General features: G+C 37.1%; 1 protein-coding gene across 8 annotated transcripts in view; it reads left to right on the top strand.

The window, feature by feature from the left end:
- The window catches only part of SK (small conductance calcium-activated potassium channel), a 554,217-nt gene that overhangs the window by 252,196 nt on the left and 277,896 nt on the right, over positions 1-24,125 (top strand). The window contains exon 1 of one of the 8 annotated variants that reach the window (XM_067129933.1): positions 20,085-20,580. The exons of the other annotated variants lie outside the window; for them this stretch is intronic. The gene's annotated coding sequence lies outside the window, so the exon portion shown is untranslated. Of the gene's footprint in view, positions 1-20,084; positions 20,581-24,125 lie in introns of those variants that run through there. 8 annotated transcript variants of the gene reach the window in all.

Genomic DNA, 24,125 nt, shown 5'->3' with positions numbered 1-24,125 from the left:
ATGTAACGCTCACGAGAATTGCCCTTTAAGCTGTTAGTGGTGCTTGCAAAAGAGCTGGTTGCCGGGGCTGGATCGCAAGAGATCTTATCTAATGGTGAAAACTTTGCCGCGGGAGCATATTATGATCCTTGGTTCTTGCCCTGATGATGATTGGGTCAAGCGTTACAAATAAAGAAATACATAATAGAATTTCCTCCTAACACAAACATACACACACACACACACACACACAAGAATTAGAGAAACATTGTATATCATAGGATAACTGGTAACAGAAGTACTGTCATTTGGCTAGGGAAGAGAATGTGAGGATCAACTGTTTGCTAAGAATCAGTAAAAAGGAAATACAAATTCATATGAGCATGCTTACACACACACACACACACACACACACACACACACACACACACACACACACACACACACACATATATATATATATATATATATATATATATATATAAACATACACACACACACACACATATATATATATACGTATATATGTGCGTGTGTGTGTATGCATGCTTATATGGGTTCATATTCCCTTTTTACTGATTCGTAACAAACAGTTGATCCTCACATTCTCTTCCTCGGCTAAATGACAGTACTTTTGTTACCAATTATCCTATGATGCACATTCCCAGGTATACTCAGTATCATTGTATTTCTCTAATTCTTACACAAATCCTCTATAATCTTCCCCGTTATACAGCCTCTCACCTTTCTCTCATCCAGAGATACCTTACACACCGTGTTTTGCCACTCAGTAATGCTATTAACACACATTACAGTATATCACATGTAATCCCACTTGCTCTAGTTATTTCTTGTCTAAAATCTCTTAACTGCTCTCCTAATATCCACAGCAATCTTCTTTAGAAGCCTTCTTGAATTTGCCTATTTACCTTATCTGTGCTAACACACTGTTCCAGCGCAGTGTCCTTTCTTCCCGAACTGATTCGGCCATGGATTTTCATGACTCACCCCCCCCCCCTTTTTCTCTTCCATTTTTTGCTTGAATACGTTCGTTGTTCATCCTCTTGTATGTCAGCATACACTCCGTACTGCCGCCTCTCCTTCGTCATAAGCGTTAGTTTTTATGACTAATGGGCACGCCCTTGACAAAGGCCTCTTTGTGGTTACTGATGCATCAAGGGACCCTGCCCCTCCTGAACCCCCCATGGGCGACGTAGCACCTTCGACGTCATTAAGACTTCGTCAGTTGGTGCTCAGGTGATTTTCCTCGGACAAAGTATATCTTAGATTAACCAGACTACTAAGCTGATCAACAGCTCTCCTAGGGCTGGCCCGAAGCATTAGATTTATTTTACGTGGCTAAGAACCAACTGGTTACCTAGCAACGGGACGTACAGCTTATTGTGGAATCCGAACCACATTATGACGAGAAATTAATTTCTATCACAAGAAATAAATTCCTCAAATTCTTCATTGGCCGGTCGGAGAGTCGAATGCTGGGCCAACAGCGTGCTAGCCGAGAGGCTATTTATTCGTTGTTCGGCGACCGTTTTTTAATTGAGTCATTCAGCCATGCTCTCGATCTGGTCATTAGCTTCCTTCAGAAACATTTTCTTAAAATTTGTCTTTAGTAGATTTCTCTAATGTTTTAGTTTGAAAACATTTTAGGGCGTATTAATATTTCACAAAACAGCATGTATTATTATATATATATATCCATAATGAACACACACACAAACATTATATATATATATATATATATATATATATATATATATATATATATATATATATATATATATATATATATATATATATATATATATATATATATATATATATATATATATATATATATATATATATATATATATATATATATATATATATATATATATATATATATATATATATATAACCTAAGGTCTTTACCTTTCAGCGCAAACGACTTTAGAATGCATTATCCTTCCATTTTTCAGCTTTGTTGTGTGATGAGATGACAGCACATTGTCTTCTTCACCCTGGGCTGGAAACAGCTATAGTCGACTCGATATTGGGTGCATAATTCACTGTTTTAGGTCAGCAGGGACTAAATGGGTTTCAATAGAACATGTCCACATTGCTTTGTCTCCGATCAGGTCCTAACTCTTGCGAGGCGATTGTCCTACTACTTGGGGGCAGAAAAAAAAAAGATTCCGAACACCTGGAACCATTCGCCTAAAGAGAAAAACATTCTCATATATATGCTTTATATGTGTGTGTGTGTGTGTGTGTGTGTATGTCTTTGTGTTTGCATTTGTATGTGTGTGCGTAGCTTACAGAGTCAATGTGCTTACGTGCTTCTACAAGACGTACAGTAATCTGAGAACTTGAGTCACGAAGGGAGGTTGAGAAAGAGAGAGAGAATCAGGAAGAGAGAGAGAGAGAGAGAGAGAGAGAGAGAGAGAGAGAGAGAGAGAGAGAGAGAGAGAATGAACTAGTTTCTTGGCCTGGTTGATGGTGAGAACAGCGGGAAGGAAGATATGCAGGAAGGCCGAGGAAGCTAGACAATAGAAAGGACGAAAGAAATGGCTGAGTCAATGTTTTCAGGAAGTAAAACTGCTGCGATGAGCACGATGATGGAGGGGGGGGCGGGCCGAGGAACGGGGGGTTGGGGAAAGTGGGATGGATTAGAGATAACTAGAGTTTGATAAGAGACGGGAAGGAATACAGAGGGGAAGTACGAGCGTTTTCCGTTCCCCTATTATTGATTGCGTTGACCTTGCAGTGAATGTCGACTCTTTTGTTTACTCTCTCGAGTTGCTCCTAGATTTTAGCTCTCTCTCTCTCTCTCTCTCTCTCTCTCTCTCTCTCTCTCTCTCTCTCTCTCTCTCAAAAGAAGAACTCCAGCTCCAGATTTAATGGTCGCTTTTATATCCATCCGGTTAAAATTTATTTGATTTTTATCGTCTGATAATTTTTAGAGCATTATGTGCGTGAGGTTATGGCTTCAGGACATTCATCCCCGTAAACTCGACCACGAAGACCTATTACCTTGAGCAGTACGCCCGGACACTTAATCCTCATGAGCAGTTACCCTACATATCAGTCTACTCTATGACACATACTTCCCGAGGTCAGTTACCCGAGTCGTTATGCCCTCCCCCATCCCAGCTGCATAATTAATACCCAGAACAGTTACACACTGCAATTATCACCCCCGTGGACAATTACCACTTGGACAATTACCCCAACATTCTATTCTTATTGTAGATGTTGTGCTGAGTCTTCGCCTTTCATGTCTGGTGGTGAAGATGATGAAAAGGGCGATGAGCTCGGGACGTGTGAAGGCAAATGAGAAAGAAAAAGCGGTCTTGAGCGTGGAGCTTTTCTTGGAAAGATAGGTTTGGAAAGGTTTTGGAAAGGTAAACGAGAACGACAAAGGAGTGGTAAGGCCGGGCCTGTTGAAAGATAGATTTGCAAATGGAATTCAGAATGGACGAGGTTACCTGAGGGCTTGTAAAAGAAAGATAAAATTGGAAAGGCAAATAAGAATAAAGGATATTAACTCACGGTGCTTTTGAAGGAGAGATAGATTTGAAAAGCCAAAAGAGAGTGAGAGATGAGCGATGAGCCTGATGGTTTATGAATGAAAGATAGACCTTAGAATACAAATGAGAAGGGAACAGGAAAGATGAACCGGGGATTCTGAAGGAGAGATAAATTCTAAAAGGTAAACGAGATTGATTAAGGGATGATGAGCCAAAGGTTTTTGACGTAGAGGTGATCCTGAAGGCAAATGAAAATTGTAAAGGGGTAATGAGCCCGGGCATTTTTGAGAGAAAGGTACATTTGAAAAGCTAAGTTAGAATGATAAAGGGGTAATTAACCTGCTGGCTTTAAAGCAGAGATAATTTTAATAAGGGGAATAAAGAGTGTTGAGCCTAGAAACTTTTGGAGGAAGACAGATTTGAAAAGGTAATTGAGAATAATGAGAGATTGATAAGTCTGGTGCTTTTTAAGAAGAGACATGTTTTAAATAGCGAATGCGCCTGTGTAGTTTTGAAAAATGACAGATTCTGACAGGAGAATTATAAAGGAAAGGTAATGATGAGACAGATTTTTGTAAAGAAATAAATGTTTGAAGAACAAATTTTGAAGGGGAAAAGGTGTGATAAGCTATGGGTCCTTAGAAGGAAAGATAGATACGAAACGGGGAATTAATAAAAATAAATAATGAGAAGCCAGGAGTTTTTAAAGGAATATAGATTTGGAAAAGAGAATGATAAGAGGGACTATGTAGTGAAAAGAATAATGAACCCGAGCTCTACAGAAAAATAAAAGATAAAATATATTTTGCGGAGAACCATAAGAAGGTGCATAAGTCAAGTCACAAGAGATTAGTTGAGTGGGTTAAGGATTGTCGGAATCATAGCTAAGTACTGACTGGAACTTCGATTTGAAATCATTTTAGTATAAAAACAGCTTCTCGTCAGTCTGAAATAAGCAAGTCGAAATTATCAGTGAAAGGTTATTTGGAATTTTGATTAATTCAAAGGTAAACAAACTGCAAATCTAAGGGACAAAGTAAAGACAAAAGGTATGACACAATAAAGCTTTTTAAAATGAGATTGATTCATTTAAAGCAAGGCATGGCAGCTACCAGCAGCTGACTCGTACAGGTCCTGGGCGTGAGGTTCAGCACCCGGGCCTTTCATTTGAGAGACCTGGGCTTAGTCCCAGTGTGAATTAGAAAGTTAATACTATTGGACACGATAATGATGATTAATTCCTGAAAGTTTCAAGACCATCTCGCTCTCTTCCGTGCTTCTAGAGCATCTTATTTTGGCTCAGTTTTAAAAGCAGGTTCTCTCTTCACCTTGGGAGACATGTCTGTTGACATCATCGGTACTCTTCTGCTTTTGCTTTCTTATTTTTGCTGTTATCGCCTTTATTTTGGTTACTAGTAAAATTTTTCAAGTTTCTCGAGGGATCATAATCCAGCATCAGCTGTAAGAGACTTAATGATTCAGATTACCCAAATGTTAATTTGAATTAGCACTAAAAAATAATAATAATAAAAAAAAATAAAGACATAACTGCATGTTGTTACGATTTAAGTAAATTTTTTAGGGCAGACTTACCAGGAATATGAGTTATATATATCCCATTATAGAATGGTCATATTTCATATTGGAATGTGTGCAGCGCCCCAAAAAAATATACTACAAATGCCTTGGGGTATCTGGGGATCACAGAGAGGCTGGAAATGGTGTGGGACCTCTTTCCCAAAGAGAGAGAGAGAGAGAGAGATGGGGGGGAGCGGGACAGGGATTATCAATCATGGGAGAGGTTTCCTTTAATTATTTCATTCATTAATTCTTTAATCGATTTCAGTAAAAAATAATTATAATTTTCTTTTTTATATTTGTATGAGGTTCCTCTATGGAGGGAACTATTCGTAAAATTTCACACCTCTCAACACCAATATCATTATTTATGCTGTTGTAATTCCTAATAATTACTTTTATATTTTATCTTTATTATTTTCAATGTTGTAGGGCATATTTCCACTCTTTCAACTCGAGGCCAATTTTGGACAATTCCAGTCCATCTCGACATAACGATGGCCTCATCATTTTCTGAATTGGAATGTGGGAGTCAAGATGAAGGTCTTATTTTTGTGTTCGTGTTATTTTTGCCTTTTGCTACCACCAACTCCCTCGGCGCGGCAGCAGAAGGAATTCTGTTACCTTTGTCTTTCCCGGATGATGGCAGCAGATGCTGTTTTTAAAGTTGTTCATTTTTATATATATATATATATATATATATATATATATATATATATATATATATATATATATATAAAAAAAAATGAACAACTTATATATATATGTATATAATGTATATATACATATATATATATATATATATATATATATATATATATATGTATGTATGTATGTATATATACATACATATATATATATATATATATATATATATATATATATATATATATATATATATATATATATATATATGTGTGTGTGTGTGCGTGCAAGTGTGCCTGTGTGCGTTTGTGTGTGTATGTATGTACGTATGGTAATGAATCAGAACCGGAGCTTTTTAGCACCTTTTTGCGTTGTGCCTCATCAGATCAGTCATTTTGGATTCCGAGGGCGTAAAAGTGCCGCTTAGCCGCCCCCACTGAGACAGGTCAGGCGTCCAGCGGGCAATATTCTCTTTATATATGTTTGTCCATCCTAGGTGGGCTACCCGATCCGTATACTGACATGATGTTATTCATTACCTATGAATAGATTCTGATTTGGTACCCGTTTTTTTGTATTTCATCAACCGATAACTTATTAAAAATGGGTATTTTATTTTCAGATTTAGCAAAGTATATCTTACCGTAGGTTAATGGAGGAGTAGGTGGCCTGAAGTTTTTCATTTATTACAGAACATTTTATTCTAGTAAAGAAGCAAAAATACTTCTTTCTTTTACAAGGCGCTTTAAGAATTAGTGATGTAAATGCATCAATTTAATCTGGTATTATTTTGTCCGTGATTTCTCAAAGATGTCACTTGTTATCAAAAACAATTAAAAATCAAAGTAACTTATACACACACATACACACACACACATATATATATATATATATATTTTATAGTATATATATATATATATATATATATATATATATATATATATATATATATATATATATATATATATATATATATATATATATATATATATATATATGTACAGAAAGATCCATAGTGTTATACTTGATTAGCAAAATGTAATGTAGTTGTAAAAATAGCGAAAAGGTCCACAGAAGATGGACGAAAGCTATAAGCTTTATATATATACTTTTACAAATAGATGTCGTCTTGGTGTCCGGTTATATTACTGTGTATCCTTCTGTACATAACTGAGATGTACGATATATATATATATATTCCACTGGTCACATAATGTATTAGTAATAATCCCAATGCCTTAGTAACTTCTAGAATTCTTCACACCTTTTGGATACGCTTGTCACTAATAATCTTTACCTCCAAATGCAAGAATATGAAGTAATTCTGCTACTCGTAGCAGGATCAAACCCGCATCCAGAGTATCAGAACGAGGTCACGTTGCCGACCTTTCCACGGACATCAGAACTACTTCATATTCTTGCATTTGGATCTAAGGCTTTGTAGCGACAAGCGTGTCCAAAAGTTAAGAAGGTTTCGAGAAGCTAAGAGTACATCGTGGTTATTATAATTATGTTTGTGTATATATATATATATATATATATATATATATATATATATATATATATATATATATATATATATATATATATTATATGCCGTATTCTGAAATATATACATCTTCAGGAATATTCACTCCAGACTCTTTGAGCTCTCTTATGAGAGTTTTCAGTTTTCCTTCTAAAAGACACTCTCCATGAATTGCATCAAACACTTCTCTTAGTGCAGTCATTAGAAGGAACATGTAATTCACTCCTGTTCACCATTTCCGTTCACGAATTATCTGTAGTTGTATTATATTTTTTTTCTTTTTTTTGATGCTTAAATATACATATCTTAGGGCTTCCTCAATTTAAAAATCCAAATCTTTAATCAAGAAGGGTATTTATTTGTTGTTCGATATAAATTCTAAATTCACTGTGCAATGGTATGTCCCCATACTTTTGGTCTGAATCATTATATCAAGTCAGTCATTGAAAAGGGATGAAGTCTGGTGTTGTTTTCCAGTTCCCTGACTTCACCAGCCCCTTCTCCCCAAGATATCTTAGATCATCGGTAAAAGATTTTGAAAGTAACTGCACTGCATCATTGCCTTTGTTGCCCTCTGACACATAAATGTACTTCATTTAAAAGCAGAAGTGACTAGCTCTGATAGTGACCCTGAGCCAGATCAGGCTGTGGTTTGGCCAAGAAAGTGACATTGGTTGAGTGATTCACTGATAATCCTATGTCTGACTAACCTGTCTTGGTGGGTCATGGGCTTAGTTTTCCCAAACCCTTGATATCTCCGTTGCTTCTGTAGAAGGCTACGAAGGAGGGACCATCAGAGTACCTGGATATCTTAGCTAAGCCAAAGAAGATACCCACTCTGTAGAAGAGTGGCTCTGCGCTCACTAGGGAAGCACCAGAAGATGGCTCTTCTGCTGAAATCGAGTTGCCAAACTGCTGAAGTGTGGTGTCAGGATATATCAATACATGACGACCTTGCAATATGGAAAGAAAATTGGAAGCCAAATCTGGAGTTGGCAGGTGCACACCTAGATCGTCTGATCACCAGTCTCGACCCCCTATTGGTAGAACAGTGCTCCAAACATACTCAGAAATATTCGCGATTCCAATGGTCATTTAAGGTGGTAATAACGTTTATGGGTGGGGCGCTTTAGTCTCAAGCGGCAAAAAGATCCAAAATCGCCCATATACAGATTGTTGAATGGATCCGGCAACTCCCTGGAATAGCAGAAAGCAGAACTAGGTCGCTTGCCTTTTTCAATATTAGGATAAATCAAATGATTTTAAAGGCAATCCTCCAGGGCTTCTGGAGGGAGTCTTGTTTAGTAACGCTGGGTCTTTTCCAGTGCTTCCCAGGAGAGCCAGAAGGACACTTCCACAGGAAGGGTCTCCTTAACTAAGGAATCCAGTGACCCAGGTTTGACAGATACCCTAATCTCTGGAGCTTCCCGCTTAAACTAGCAGCACTTTGCCAAACGTCGAAATCTTCCGTTAAAACTTTTTAAGGATAAGTATGTGTATGTAACTGTGAACATTTTATCCAATAATAATAATGATGTAGAATATGGTTGAGCAGATGCTCGGTGGAAAAGCAACTGGCAGTGCAGTGAGACCTCTTTTCCTCATAAATGACACAATCAAAGAACCACGCATTTTAACACTCCATTACAAAATCTTGTTGTAGGAACTGGAAGACATCCTGTAGCGCTTGCTTGTAGAGCTTTACTATTCACGGCGGGCCTTTAAGATTACTTAACAGATAAGATGAAGTGAAGAACTCTCATTGTGCATGAAGGCGTGTAGGAGAAAGGGTGAGGAAGGCGTTGGTAGTTGGAATTATGAGGCATAAATTTGAAAATCCGACTCTGAGAATAGAAGAGATATGTAGTTTATAGGATTGTTGTTATTAAAGAGTGCTTACATAACTATTGACGTGTTTTCTTTTTTTCCAGGTATGTTGTGATCGGGAATGCGCTTGTCATCAGTACCTAGGCTAGAAGATAAGTAGCTGAGAACCATAGAATATGAGTATTTTCTTTGCATAACATGTGTTTTGTGTTGCTTTATTAGGGCTTCAAGAAGCCTTATTGTTTTCGTACGGACTATTGTTATTATCATCATTATTATTACTACTATTCTTATCATTATTCTCCTGTCCTAGAATTTTGTCTTTGAAATTTTTTGTAATTTAGGTAACTTGTCACGGTGGCCATACTGGATTTCGACGGAAATTGAAAAGAACTTGAACCGGAAATGGAAATTATTCATATTATGCATTTCGTGCACATAAATTGGAGCAAGAAAACTATGGAACTTATAATCAAGCAATAATGTCGATTAGGCGCTATCGTCCATGTTTACTTGGTCACGTGACTTGAAATGAGTAAACGAATAAACAATTTTGAGGCTTAAATTTCCATCAGATGTAAAATATCAGTTCATTTCATATTTCACGTGAACCCTCATATATATATATATATATATATATATATATATATATATATATATATATATATATATATATATATATATATATATATATATATATATATATATATATATATATATATATATATATATATATATATATATATATATATATATATATATATATATGTATATATATAAATATATGTGTATATATAAACATAAACAAACACATAAAAATATATATATATATATATATATATATATATATATATATATATATACATACATACATACCATGCATACATACATATATATACATATATATATATACATACATATAAACAGACGAAAAATATCATAACCAATCTCCTACTATCATAAGGCTGCCTAAAACCTGAAGGGGAATAAATCCTTTCAGAGTGTGATTCAGTGTAAGAAAGCCGCGACATACCGATTCAGTGCTTTGTAATTCATGAACACACACACTGGTGGGCGAACCGTACGGCCAGAACTTGTGAGGAATGAGAGAAATTATGTCGCTCAGTGATCAACGACCGCCTTTGGATAGTGAATGTGTCCATTTGACATTTCCCACCACTCCGTCTCCCTCTACATTAACGAACACTAAGCCAGAAACACAAAAGCCTCACGACGCTTCAGGCGGGAGGGTGCGGGAGGGGAGAGAGGGAGGGGGTGCGAGCCTTGAGTAAATAGCTCTTTGGGAAATGGGCCCCACCTTATATAAAGTAACTCAGCCTTAATTGCATTTGCATTCAACCCCATAATTAAGTTGCGTACGTTGATGTGTATACAAATGTCTTTTTTGTATGTTTTTTATTAAATAATTTTTTAGAATTTTAATTAGTATTTGCTACCAAACGATGATTATGTATCATATATATATATATATATATATATATATATATATATATATATGTGTGTGTGTGTGTGTGTGTGTGTGTGTGCACTGTATGTATATATGTATATATATGTGTGTATGCATATATATATATATATATATATATGTGTGTGTGTGTGTGTGTGTATACACATGTGCTGCGTGTGTTTGTGAGAGAGAGAGAGAGAAAGTGTGTGTATGTGTGTGTCTGTGCACTTATTATAAGATATAGAATGAGTCATTTTTCATAAATACTGTATTTTTGACACTTTTATACATACATACATACATACATACCGTATGCTTTATGTGCTTTGATATATTTAATACAGTTAGCATCTATATACATGTTCTATGCGCAGGAGATTTTATGAGTTAGCATATCATTTTGAAATTATTCATAAAGTTTAAGCAATTTCGTGTGTCTTTGATCTGTTGTCCTTTCAAAGAATTTTTATGGAATTTTCAGTAGCTTGGTTATAGACGTCAGATGACTGTAACTTTGCCACTGGATGTAGCTAATGGCTTATTTCTAGGTTTGTAATACTGGAAACAGTTTTGAGCCAACGATTTCCAGTGTCCACGCAACACTTCTCCATGTGTTGCCCATATAATACTGAACTCTTGCCAAGAAAATTACGCTGCATAAGGACAGACTACCCTGCCACCGACAACCGCAGACTTTATTCAGGTTTCTCTATAACTGTAATTATCATATTTTTCTTATATCAGTACTTTCCACGAAGTATTGACTGCCATATGTAGTAGAGCATCGACACAGCTGCAGAAACATTATATGAAGTTATCTATCGAACATCCCCCGTATACTTTTACTCTTCAGTAATGGGTCACTTAATGAATTGCAAAGGTAATAGGGCCCAATGCCTTTATCTTGCCCAGGACGAATAAAACAAGGAAAGGAGGAGGAAAGAAAGGAATGCCCTCAGCGTCAAAGAAAGCAGAAGAGGACCTCATAAGCGAGAGACTGACAAGAGACAAGGAAAATAGAGGGAGGAAATTTTTGAGAATCTGAGCACTTTATGGTAATAATTATTTTCTAAGGAAAGAGATATTCATACCCTCACAGTCCGGGCTAAATACACATTATATTAAGCACACCCCTAGACCGGGCTAAATTTAAAGGTAGCCAATTAAAAAAAAATCAATGGAAAGAGGAAGATACTCATATGCACATGGTGTAAGAAAAACATTTCTAAAATATTTTCCGTACCTTCCAGGGCAAGTTGAAAGTGAATATTTCCAGCCCTGTGCTGGGCCTCTTTTCCAAAAGACGGTCTTAAAAATATGCTAATTTTACCAGGTTATAAGTGTTTTTGCTAATTTTTTTTATTTGTAAAATTACAATTACAGCTCACACAATATCATAACAGATAAGAACTAAAATCAGTAACAAATTCTGATTATATTTATTGTCAAATATTCACAAGACGTCCTGGGATGGGAATAGTGGATAACAATCCCTTATAACATCACAAGGCAAACTGGTCTCTGGGAGCCTCCCCTGTTACCGACTATCTATTAGAGTTCAGAGTTGCCATGAATTATCTATGGCCCATGGAAGTAATCCGAACACTTTTCCCGCAAAATTCGTTCAAACTGAATGGCGCGAAATCTTGAACATACAGTATATGTATGTTGCCCGGAATCCACCTCAAAGCTATTTAAATTCAAAGAATCGTGTACATTCTTCATACGGAACTGACAATACTGAAATCTAATCACTTCCTCCTGGTAATGGAAGTCGGCAGCTTTCAGATTCTTCTGGTATGATGTAACAAGTAGGGAAAATGTTTTCATCTAAGAATCTGTGGATTGTAATATCTTGTTATAGAAGTTTCTGCTTGCGTTATACCAAAACAGCTCCTCACTACCCTAGAGTCATTAAAGCTTATGATTTTGTCATTTGAATTCTTTCAGATCTTATCTTATCTGGTCCATATTCTCCATCAGTAAATAGGTGGGATTATGTCTCTTCTTTATTGTCATGGTACCACAGGTTGTTCTTCACTACATTGTCTTCCTGGTAATTCTGCAGAGTTGGCATCCTCACTTGCTCTCTAGAAAGAATGAAGTTGCTCCATGATGCTGCTAAGTACATCCTCTAGAGATGAGACTTTTGTTGACGCTTTGGACACCAGATAAGCCAGTAATCTCATTGATGTCGATTGCATAGTGCATCACTGTAATCTCTCAGGGGTTTGTGTCTTCTTTGGGTTGTTTACATTGGGTTTGATGAGGCAAAATCACACTGATTGTACAGAGATTTTGATGTCCAATAAGGGATTCATAGGATTAGTATCCCAAATCTAACATATGTTTCCAATGATTCAGGTACTGTTGCCTTTGAGAAATTGGTGGTAACAAAGACATCTTAAGTTTGAAAGCTCGAATCAAGTGCCTTGCAGCTCTGTTGGTCATGGTGTGATATGTTGGTTCCATGTCCTGTTCCCAACCCCACCTATTTAACCCACCTGACCAAAATGTTGTGGAGATGACGGTTCCCAGGCCTTGAAGGTGACCGGAGTGTGCAATGTCTTGTCCATCAACTGAATACTTGGGTAATTTATACAAGTGTCGATCAGAACCAGCCAGTGAAGTTAATGGCATATCCAGATTTAGATTACTCGAAGGTTGCACAGGTAACTTCCATGGATGGTTGGTTGGTTTTGCTGGCCTGGTTTAGAATTCATTGCAGATGATGCAAGCCTGACTTAGCTGATTCAGTAAACCACTGTACATGTTAGCTATTCCATCCATTACATTCCAGAGTGACCAATTAACAGAAGCAGTAGAGTTTGCACTCACAGACTCGTGCAAAATACTACTCCGGATCTACATAGAATGCAATCGTTGGCTACAGCAAGTGAGAATTTGCACTTTTTGAAAGCTTTAATTACCATGTTGTGTACCTGTGAAGGCATCCCTCTTGTGTAACACACTGCCTGAGAGATGATGGGCTATTTTATGGTTCCAGTTAACTCTTGATAGCACACCATTTCGATTTCTACTTCTACTTCCTCCTTGACAGTTTTACCTTCTGGTAATCAACTGGAGACATACACTTTGTTATGATCTACGGTCTTGTAATATTCTACCCAGTAGGTAAGGACCTACCCAACCAGGTAGTTAGCAGTGAACTCCATGGATCTTTTTGTTGAAGCTAACATCATGACTTGCGGTCTGTGATGAGGAAGAATTGTTCACCATAGAGGCATTGCTAATATTTCTTAAAGCTGAAGATCACTGCTGCTGCTTCTTTTTTAGTGTGGTTATGTCTTTATTTAATTTCCATTACTGCCTGAAATGTGCTGGAAATTGGATGCTTCATGCTACCTGCATAACAGTGATGCAATATTTCACCAATCAGTTCGTCTTGCATCCCAAGATGGTGTTGTTGGTAGTTTGGGATCAAAGTGCGCCAATTTCGTATCTGCACAGAGTAAATCTTGTAACATTTGGAAGACATTTTGTTTCGCTACAGACCATCTCAGGGTTTTGTCTTTTTTCATGAGGAGAGTCAATAATTACATTAAGGTACTAGAATGTTTTAAGAACTTGAGTGGAATTATATATATCACTGTGGTAAGCAACTACTTCTGTTTAGCAAATGGTGAAGTTTTCCATTGTTTCTTGGAAATATCCCACTGTTCAGTTGATCTCTCATGATAGTTTGACTTGCAATAGTATGCTAATGGTGGGTGCTGAATACAAGCTTCTTTTGACCTTTTCAATGAAAGCTTGATTTCGTTGTAATCTTCAAAGAGGTAAATTTTTCTAAACACTAATCACCAATCAGCCTTTGATTTTGATCCTGTGGAAATAGCGTCGGTTATCTGTGAATTTGCAGCTGAGGATTTTGTCAGATTTAGTTCCTCACATACATATCTCGGTTTTGATTTTCTCAGCTGTAGTAGTTTCTAGAATAGAGACTACAGGTAGGGCGTATCAAACTATGTTGGTTACCATGCACCTGTCTTGATCTCAGCACTGTAAACCTGGTTTAATCCCATTCAAATAGTTGATGCAACAACTTGTGATGGTAGAAAATTGGTTTTGAATCGAGTTTCAATCTAAATGTTTGGTGGAGGTCCTTCAGACAACCCAACTTAGGATATTACTCACACATTGATCGTTGTCCGAGGATGACTTTGAGGCTAGAACATAAGTTCTCATAGAAGAGTCTTGTGATATCGAAATCCAGTTCTTGAGATGACTACCTAAGAAGAGGTAAATTTGGATTATACCCGAACATTTATTTTAACGAAACGAAAGAATTTTTACAAGACATTTTTCAAATTAATCTGTCCCAGATTCGGTATCTAGCTGCTAGTTAAGGAGTATAAATGTTGCAGAGCATTCTCTACTCAGAACTTTTCAAGGCCATCCATTACCTCTGTAGTACAAAATGATATTATCTATGGATCCGGTATCGACCTCAAAATATGTGTGTATTAGTCTTAATAGACATAGTCCATATTTGGTTAAAATGAGGCGATATGGTAAACTTGTGTTATACAATGAGAAGTTATCTATCTTAGTCGGTCGAGGACTTTGGAATTTTGGCAATATTTCATTATCAACGATATAATTTTTCTAGAATTACAAATTTGAGTAGATACTGACGTTTGTGCAACGCATTATATTTTCATTACTAAACCAGAGAAACTAATAGTTACCATTATTCAGGATTTCACTTTTTCTTCCACTGGTTCTTCACAGTATATCAGTGTTTCAGATTATTATATGGAAAATCGTGTAGTGAAATTCCATATTCATTTTTGGAATTTTAATAGATAGTATTTACTATATTTGACTCTGATGGGTTTATTCATCATATAAACATTCTTCATCTACTGTAGGCCATTTCAGCTGGAACGTCATTAATGATATAAATTGTCAATCAAGCTGAAAGCGGTCACGGGAATTGGTTATTATTAAGTGGTCATTAGGCTTATTTATGTTTGCTGCAATCGTTATGCTTTTGTTTTCTTTTCCTCTCTTTTGAGGCTTCTTTCTTAAGTATGTATTTTATTAATATTTTTTACTATACTTCTGACGATGAGGTTTGCAAGAATGAAACTTGTGACTCCTCCAATTTTTTTTTCTTTTTTTGCTTGTGAAATCTAGCAGCCACAAGGATAAAAATAATACGTTTGGCTCTGTGTATAATGTTCATTTTGAACAGCACACACAGCCATTGGACTCGTCGAATTTTCCTTCATGAAGTCTTAATTCTGTACCTGCCATATGAAATCAGTCTCCATGGAATGCAGAGAGAGAGAGAGAGAGAGAGAGAGAGAGAGAGAGAGAGAGAGAGAGAGGCCCTGAGGAGATTTTGCATGTAACATGCATGACAGACAAGAGTGACATTAAAGAGACTCAGTTAACATGCGAGGAAGCACTATAGAGGCTCCCGAGGAAGGGAAGTTACAAATCTATTTTGCGGATTACTGTTCCTTCGAATGGAACAAAATAATGTATTTTTAAAAAAATAAAAATTGATTAAGGAAATAATAATGAAAATAAAAATGATAGTTATGAAACAATAACGACGAAAAATATGACATGAGTTGCCAGAAAAGATGAGCCACAACTAGAGTCCAAATAGAGTTTCCATCAGGAAAATAGATGTCACTTATAATCATACAGAAAAAAGCAGGCGCACAAACGCATGCGCGGAAGAGAATAGACAATGAGCGCTCATCAGTAAAAGTAACAGTTAGTCAGCAGTCCCTTTTCCATAGGCGCTGTTAATTGGATAAGAGAAAACCTTTAAATTGGGGAGTGAAAAGATACACCTCTTTTCGCTTTAGTCATTTGTTCTTTTTTTCCTGTTTTCACAGGGTATACTTCGGTTAGATTGTCTCTCGAAAACTACAGAGACAAACGTTTAATGTCCAATAATGGCTTCTGTGCGCGATTTGTAGTCTTAGGTCTCTTTAATACATTTTTTGCAGTAATTATATTAGTTTGTTTTTCTCTGACTATTTCTCTAAAGGAATTTACTCATTGTGGTCATTGTTTTTACACGTTTATTTATACTGTTTTATTTATTTCAGTAATCTATTTTATCTGTTTAGTTATGGGAGGGAGAAAATACCTTCAGGATTTAAAATAGAAAAAACTCGCGAGATTGCTGAACGTATATTTTCTTTACCAAGTGCCATCTGTTTTTTTTTTTTTTTTTTTTTTTTTGTTAGATTTGTGAGCAATTGACGACTTCGGTAAACTCTTTCATAAATCAAATTACATATTCACGTCTCCCGCTATACTTCCAGTTATCATTACTATTCATCCAAACCCACGCCTAACTGCACCATCGAGACGTTCTCTGCCACCCTTACCGTTTTTCGTGGTCGAGGTATCAGCGCCCATCTGAGTCTCTCGAGGTACCATGGAACCGATGCCAGTGAACGGGAAAGGCAGTACAGGGAACAGCGAGGCTTTCCCTAAGCCACCCGTAAAATGCACTTGAGGGTCAGCATTTTAATGTACTACTCCTCTTAGTGACCTACATGAGAGAGGAGAGATTACGGAACACTATTCTTGCTGTTCTTCCGCAATATTTTCTTTACCAGTTGGCAGTAGTTTTTCCTTAATTACTGGCTCTTTTTGTCAAGTTATGCGCCGCCTATACACAAGTTAGAACAGCAGTTCTCTGGTAAAGAGTCTCTTTATTATGACGTTTCTGTTTCTTTGTTCAAATTTATTTATATTCCAAATATTTCCGTATTTGTTTGACGTCTTTGTGGGATATGACACAAACAGCCTATTAATCTTGACACTACTTGAACCTTCGTTCAAGAAACTTTGGTGAAAATGAAAATATGGAAAACCTTTTTTGACGATGCCCAGCCATCCAAATGAAGAATTATTTATTAAAGGATACCTTAAAAATGTCTACTAAGGTCTTTTAAGTCATAAAATACAGCCATAAGTATGTGGTTTATTAATTAATGCCATTGATGATATTGCTATTAAGTAGAAGATTATCATAGAATTCTAAGAATGATTTTTATATTGTTGCCAGTAAGAATCCTAAAGAATAACTAAATAATTCTAAAGAATAACTATGAGACGTGTCTTTTCTATTAGTCACTTACCCGTATGGGGGTAGTGTGGTCAGTGCACCTCACGCGGTGTACCGTAGGCATTACTTAAGGTTCTTCCATCTGACTCCCCACCCTCTCCTAACAATTGTTTCATTGTGCAATTGCGAGGTTTCCCTCCCGTTTTTCCTTTAAAACTTTTTACTTTTTTGTTTCCCGTTCAGCGTTGAATGACCCCATAGGTCCTAGCGCTTGGCCTTTGGCCTAAATTTTATATTCCATTCTCTTTCTTTACTAGCTGCATCGCACTGTCTCTTCAAATATAAAACGCCATCGAGGCACGGTTTTAATAGCTACTATGAACCTTGGCAGGTTAATTATAGGCTAGTGGCGAAAGGCTAACTAGACATCCCCGACGAATAAACAAAGATGACAAAAGCTGTGATTGGAACATATTGTGAATCAGTTCTGTCTTGACCTACCTTTCACTCTTTCCTTACATCGTTTTAGCTTTTAAATTTGTATCGACAGTCAAGGAATACGTATCCTCTTCCATGGACGAAGGCGATGCCCAGTACTTGTGTAGTATTGTGTGGGTTTCTTGTTTCCTCTTGAAGATATACTGTAGTCTTGTATGATCAAAATTAGAAGATCGAAGATTCGTTAAGAAGCAACTTTGGAGTTTAGCTGTGAAATTGTCGCTTCGTTTCTGTCATTCAGTCATCTAGTCTTTGTCACTGTACTTTGTAATACGAAAGAGTTTTGTGTCTCCCGTAAATACAGTTTATTTTTTAGTGTTCCTCTCAGGTTCTTTGTGCCGTTGCTTCGAATTATGATACTTAATTCATGTCTTGATCTGATCTGTGGAGTACTTGATGGATTACTTATTACTTCATTTTTATCACAAAAACGCATCGTAGTTTTATTTAGAAATATAATCTTGATCTAATCATCTTTGAGTACAGTGAAATGATGTACGTCAAACAGAGGTTCACTTAATTCGTCGTCTGTTTTGTAAAACCTTATTCAGAAGGTTTGGTCAGCGCAGTTCTAAGGAGGTTCGTGTTGAGTGCTGCAGAAAACGATTTGTTTGTGAGAAAACAAAATTGATGATTTTTTCACACAAACAGCATTTATGTTTTCCTTTTATGTAAACAAAATATTACCAAAATATACAAGATTCGCTACACTCCGCATACTCATTTACACAACGGTGATCATGAATTGAAAGGGAAGCTGAAATAAGTATTCAGTCTATGACTTCAGAATACTCTAGCAGATCTTAAGCAGACAAAATGCAACACTTACATCGTTACCCATTAATTACGTTGTAGAGTGGAATTTGGAATGACCTACACACAATAGTTCCTGACTTGAGCTATGGCGCCTTCCATCACACGAGTGTAAAAAGTCAGCCTCACTCGGTTGTATAAAAGGTGACCTAGAAACGGTGGTAACTGCGGTCCAAGTGTTATTATTAGTTGTAAAAAACAGGTAGATGGGTAGACTTACGAAAATGTCACTCATGAACAGCAATACAAGCTAATACCAAAAAACTATGTAAAACATTTTAAAAGTATCGTAAATTGGAAATACAGCACCATCATTTGTTTACCATGATTTTCTCAACATAAGCGGTTTGTTACAAAATCTTCCTCAATCAGCTTGTTTTGTAGAGGGAAATCATATTACTTCCACTTATGCCTACAAAGTGCAGCTTTTACAAAGACTTGAATACCAGAACTATACCTGTCTTTGGCATTTTGCCAATAAATCCTCTTATGAGTATTATTTATCCCGAGAAAGGACCACATATTTATTTTGCGAACTTCCTCACCAAGACTTCTGTACAACGTTGCAAAATTTTATCCCTTGACTTTTATTCTTGTTCGAGCTGTAATTATTGAGTTTATTTATTAGTTGTTGGTAAGTCGAACAAGTACTTAAAATAATTTATTGGGAAATGATTGTAAAAATTAATCCTAGAAATGTTACACTAAATGTGCTCTTGGAACAGTATCAAAATTTTATAGCGCCTGAACGCTGGCAAAAAACTGATATAAAGCTTATGACGGATTGCAGTGACAATGGTCCATTGGTAATCGAGTGGCCTGAGAGAGGCCTCATTAGAAGCGGAACAGGCAAGTGGCACCTGTCACAGTATTTCACCACATGACTTATGCGATGTTTACACTGAATAACGTATCGTTGATTCATTTGTGGCATCTGGTCCATCCGCGACTAGAGACAAAGGTGGTCTTGGCTCCGTGCCTCTTGTAGGCGGAGGTAGGTTAGTAATGGCTGGGTACCAGTTGTCATATGTGGGAGAAGAGGTGTATTGCGGGCAAGGGTGGCGGAAGGGTTAGTGGCTGGGTATTGGTACTGGGCACCAGAGGCGGGTCCTGGGGTAAGATGGATATGTCGCACTGAGCACACGGAGAATATACAGTAGTAAGGGTGCCAATGCTAGATTCAGTGGGGCTCGATGCGTCTTTGAAAGAGTGCCTCGCCACAGTGCCACTCCTTTTCACCTCGTCCCTCCTCTGCTCCTGACCCTTCCTTCCTTACTTCCTTCCTCCCTTCTTTCGCTATTTTACTTCCGTTTTCATTTCTCCCTTTAGACCTCGGGACAGTGAACTGTGTATTGCGTTCTGTGGTTTTACCTTCATTCCTTGACCTTAACATCAACCTTCATTAGAACCTAACCTCTTTTCTTGTATGCACCGTGACAGTGCCTTGTATACAGCTAACTCGGTCATGACGAGGAGGAGGAGAGAAGACCACGATTACCTCCCAGTGCCAGTACGGTGAGGGGGAGAAATTCTAGATAATGTTGCGCCCAGTACCTTTCCTCCTCCGATCACCAGCTTTTCCAACTTGGTGTGTTTTCCATCTCTTGTTCGGCGGACTTGACAGTCATTTGTGTTTGTGCGTTCCATGCAGGTAAATGTTAGGAAACTGTGCACTTGATAGATAGTTCTAGTTGTGATTCTCCATATTAGTTAACCTGAAGTTATGCGTTGTTATCGAATTTGCGATGTCATGGTAACCCGAGAAAATTCTCAGTAACAGCAGATATGTTTTGAAATCTGTGAGAGATGAACATTTGAATAGCTTTATTACATGTCAGAGAAAATAATCAGAAGTTCACTACAACACACGGTGCAAGTGCTGATCAAATTTTGCGGGGCTGAACTTGCACACTTTGCCATTGCTCGATAGCTCAGAAGGCGGTACTGTAATCCTCACAAAAGCAAATCAATTGATGTCATAATTTGTGCAAGATTCTGGCAGTTGAATTGGGATCCAAAGTAAGCGTTTTAATTGTAAAATGAAAAACGCTTTTGGCTTGTAAAGATAATGTGCCAATAAAAGGGAAAAGTGAGATGAAGTTACCAAATTAAAAAAAATTACACTTGTGGATAATATTTAACCATTGAAAATAATATAACGTAACAATAAAGTATCGCGTAGATCTGAAAGTAAGAAAATAAAAAGACATCATATAGTGTTGTAAAAAGAACTAGTGAAAAGGAATGTATGCATAAATAAAGCGCAGGAGAAAAGGAGCAACGACGATAAAAGAGTAGCAACAGATGTAAACAAAACTCGACCTCAGCATTTTGAAACGCAAGATGCGAAAGAATAGTTTCGAGTCGTGCGAACTTGAAAGTCTGTCTATGGAATTTCGGATTAGAAGAATTTACATATTTGACCTCACCAAAGGATGGATGAAAGGAACACGTGTCACACCTGTTCGTGTATTTGTTGGTGGTGGCGAGGAGGGTGCGAGGGGAGGGGACGGGTTAGGGGTAACGCCTGGCTCTTCTCAAAAGTGAATTTTCGCTCTGGGGGCAAAAGGAGAAACAATTTTTGCGGATATTGAAGCTATTTTGGTTGCTTTGGAAAACTAAGTGTTGCTATTTCCATTATTTTAATATGGTGATACTGTATCGAATGATTTTGTGCAGTGATCCAAATTGCCCCAAAATGCTTGAGTTATCTACCATAACTGTCTTAGCTGACATGGAAATGAACTGTGAATGAAAACAAAAACTAAAGTAAATGGAATCCTTGTCATAAAAGAACAAACATATTTTCATCCTCATAAAGGTATATACATGACGAAACAGTCTGAGATGAAAATATTGTCCGTATTGGAAAGCTATGTGTTTTCATAAACAAAACGAAAAGAATCGCTAGTTTATTTGCTATTACTGTTGTTTTTAAATCAGCAAATCTGATACAATCCTCTGTAAACGAGAACTGTTCAAAATCCATGCAACTGATAGTTCTTACTAATGAATTTCTATATTATCATCAGTTTCCAGAAACTGCTATCCGTTAAAGTCTAACAACAGTGAAAAAGCTTAAGCTAAGGATTTTCTCTGCTTTTTTTCTTTCTATTAAACTAAAAACTTGTATATTCATGTATTTGTATATTCATATGTCAATGCTGTTCCATATTTTTTCTTCAACTTGTATGCAATAAATATCCCAAACTAAACCGGCAAGAAAACATTTGACATTTGGGTAACAAACAAAATCCGAAGCCTCATCTTGGCAGTCTCTCTCTCTCTCTCTCTCTCTCTCTCTCTCTCTCTCTCTCTCTCAGCCAAACGACGGCAACGACAGCAGCGCTGCTGTTATCATTATTAGTAGCGGTAGCTGAAGTAATAAGTTCGGAAAAGTTCCGTCATTTTTAGGGTTATTAAGAATTGGGACTCATTTTCCTTAAGGCGCGTCGTAGCGCTTGTCTGGAGTAAAAATAAAAAAAGCTTGTATTATTAAAAAGTGCGCCGTTTATAAATCATGGTTGTGTGGCCATTTTGACAGCAGTAGGTTTAATGAGAAGTGTTTGCATCACCCCTCATGACTGGGTCTATAGTCTGCTTATACTTTCCAAAGTTATGCGCGAATACGCTATTTAATGAATTTCGGGTGGACATATATACGTGTGATATAATTCGGCAGTTAGAAACAGTCACAAATCAGTGACGTTTGGTATTCATAAATACGGAGCTGTATACCTGTTTAGTCAGTTGAGAGATTTGTGTGTCAATCATCGATCCTGCACCCCTAAGCCAAAGTCCGTGCGATGTGAACCCTTCTTCACCCCGATGAGCTGCACTGGGAAGGTCCCTCTGGCGGCACAAACATAAAGCCTTGCTGGAAATAACGCTAGAACTGTATAGCCTGCGCTCCCCTGCCGACCTTGCCGGCACAACCAAGATGTGGCAACGAAGCGCGGCCTGAACATCCGTCAGCTTAGAACAGGATAAGAACAAAGGATTTACTGTGTATAGACGCTCTAAAGCAAAACCAACCATTCTTGCTTTTAGTACATGAATCAGCTTACGGAGCGCAGAACTTAGTTTTCCAGCTTGTTGCTCTATTGATTCGAGAGAGCCCAGGTTCTTCTTAAAGTGATTAAAATTTCAGAAGTTTTAACATTCTTTCAAGGTCTCTTTTTTTTTCCTCGGTGTTTTGCAAGAAATTTCGTTCGTTTCTCGCAGACCTATTTTTAGAGGGTTTTCCCTTTATCTTTATCAGCATTTAGAAACATGTGCTGTCTCGAGGCTGCCAAGTTTGCTTTAATTTGCAGGCGGACGCCGGAAGTGGTAATTAACAGCCATACAGCCACGGCCCTACCATTTATTTTGAACCACAGCGTCATATAAACCGTTGGTTTCAATATGATTAGACATCCGGTATTTAGGTAGGCATTACGTCATAAGTCTCTGTTTGCATCATCGAAACATTAAGAAATTGGGTAAAATTCAAAATGCGTTATCTCAAGGAATATTGTCTTCAGAGCATAATTATAGCTAAACAGAGATCACGATAAATAAACTCAGTTCTTATGCACACTAAGCTAAGACTGTTTCAGATTTTATCTTGAACTGAATTACTGCTCTTTAAAGACGTTATCAATACCATGGCAAGGAACCAGTCTCACTGTTGATATGGAAGGGATGCCTATAGTTTAACCAACAGTTTTTAACCAAACGAATGACACCGTCGTAGTACAAAGCAACTTCCTCTCCCCATTTCAGATTCACATGTCTGAATAAACAGTTTGCGTCAAAAAAAAAGATTAAGTCATGACAAGGAATAGCAACAAAGATATCGATTTTTAGTAATTGAGTGTATCAAACAATGAACTCGGTATTTCTCACTCGGTGTATTTCTATTTATGCTTAAAGAATATACAAGTTATGGAAACAAACAAACGAACTCATGCAAAATGGACAATGGTCCACCCGCGAAGCTTATCGCTTATCTCTTACCAGATCTTGAATACTGATTCTAATCATCTGTTTGCGGTCAACCTTCATGAAAACGGACAGCGAAACATCATGACCGGATCTGGATTTCTAATGGAGTTAACCAGTGTCGTCTTTTGAGCATTTCGACGATATGTCATGTACAAAGATTCTGAAAAAGAAGCATTGCTTCAGTTTAAAACTGACCAAATGGGAGCTTTA

This window comes from Macrobrachium rosenbergii, chromosome 28 (genome assembly GCF_040412425.1).
Source record: "Macrobrachium rosenbergii isolate ZJJX-2024 chromosome 28, ASM4041242v1, whole genome shotgun sequence".
In the NCBI taxonomy this organism is placed as follows: domain Eukaryota; kingdom Metazoa; phylum Arthropoda; class Malacostraca; order Decapoda; family Palaemonidae; genus Macrobrachium; species Macrobrachium rosenbergii.
Note: the sequence above shows the minus strand (reverse complement) of the source record. Positions and strands in the feature narration are given on the sequence as shown.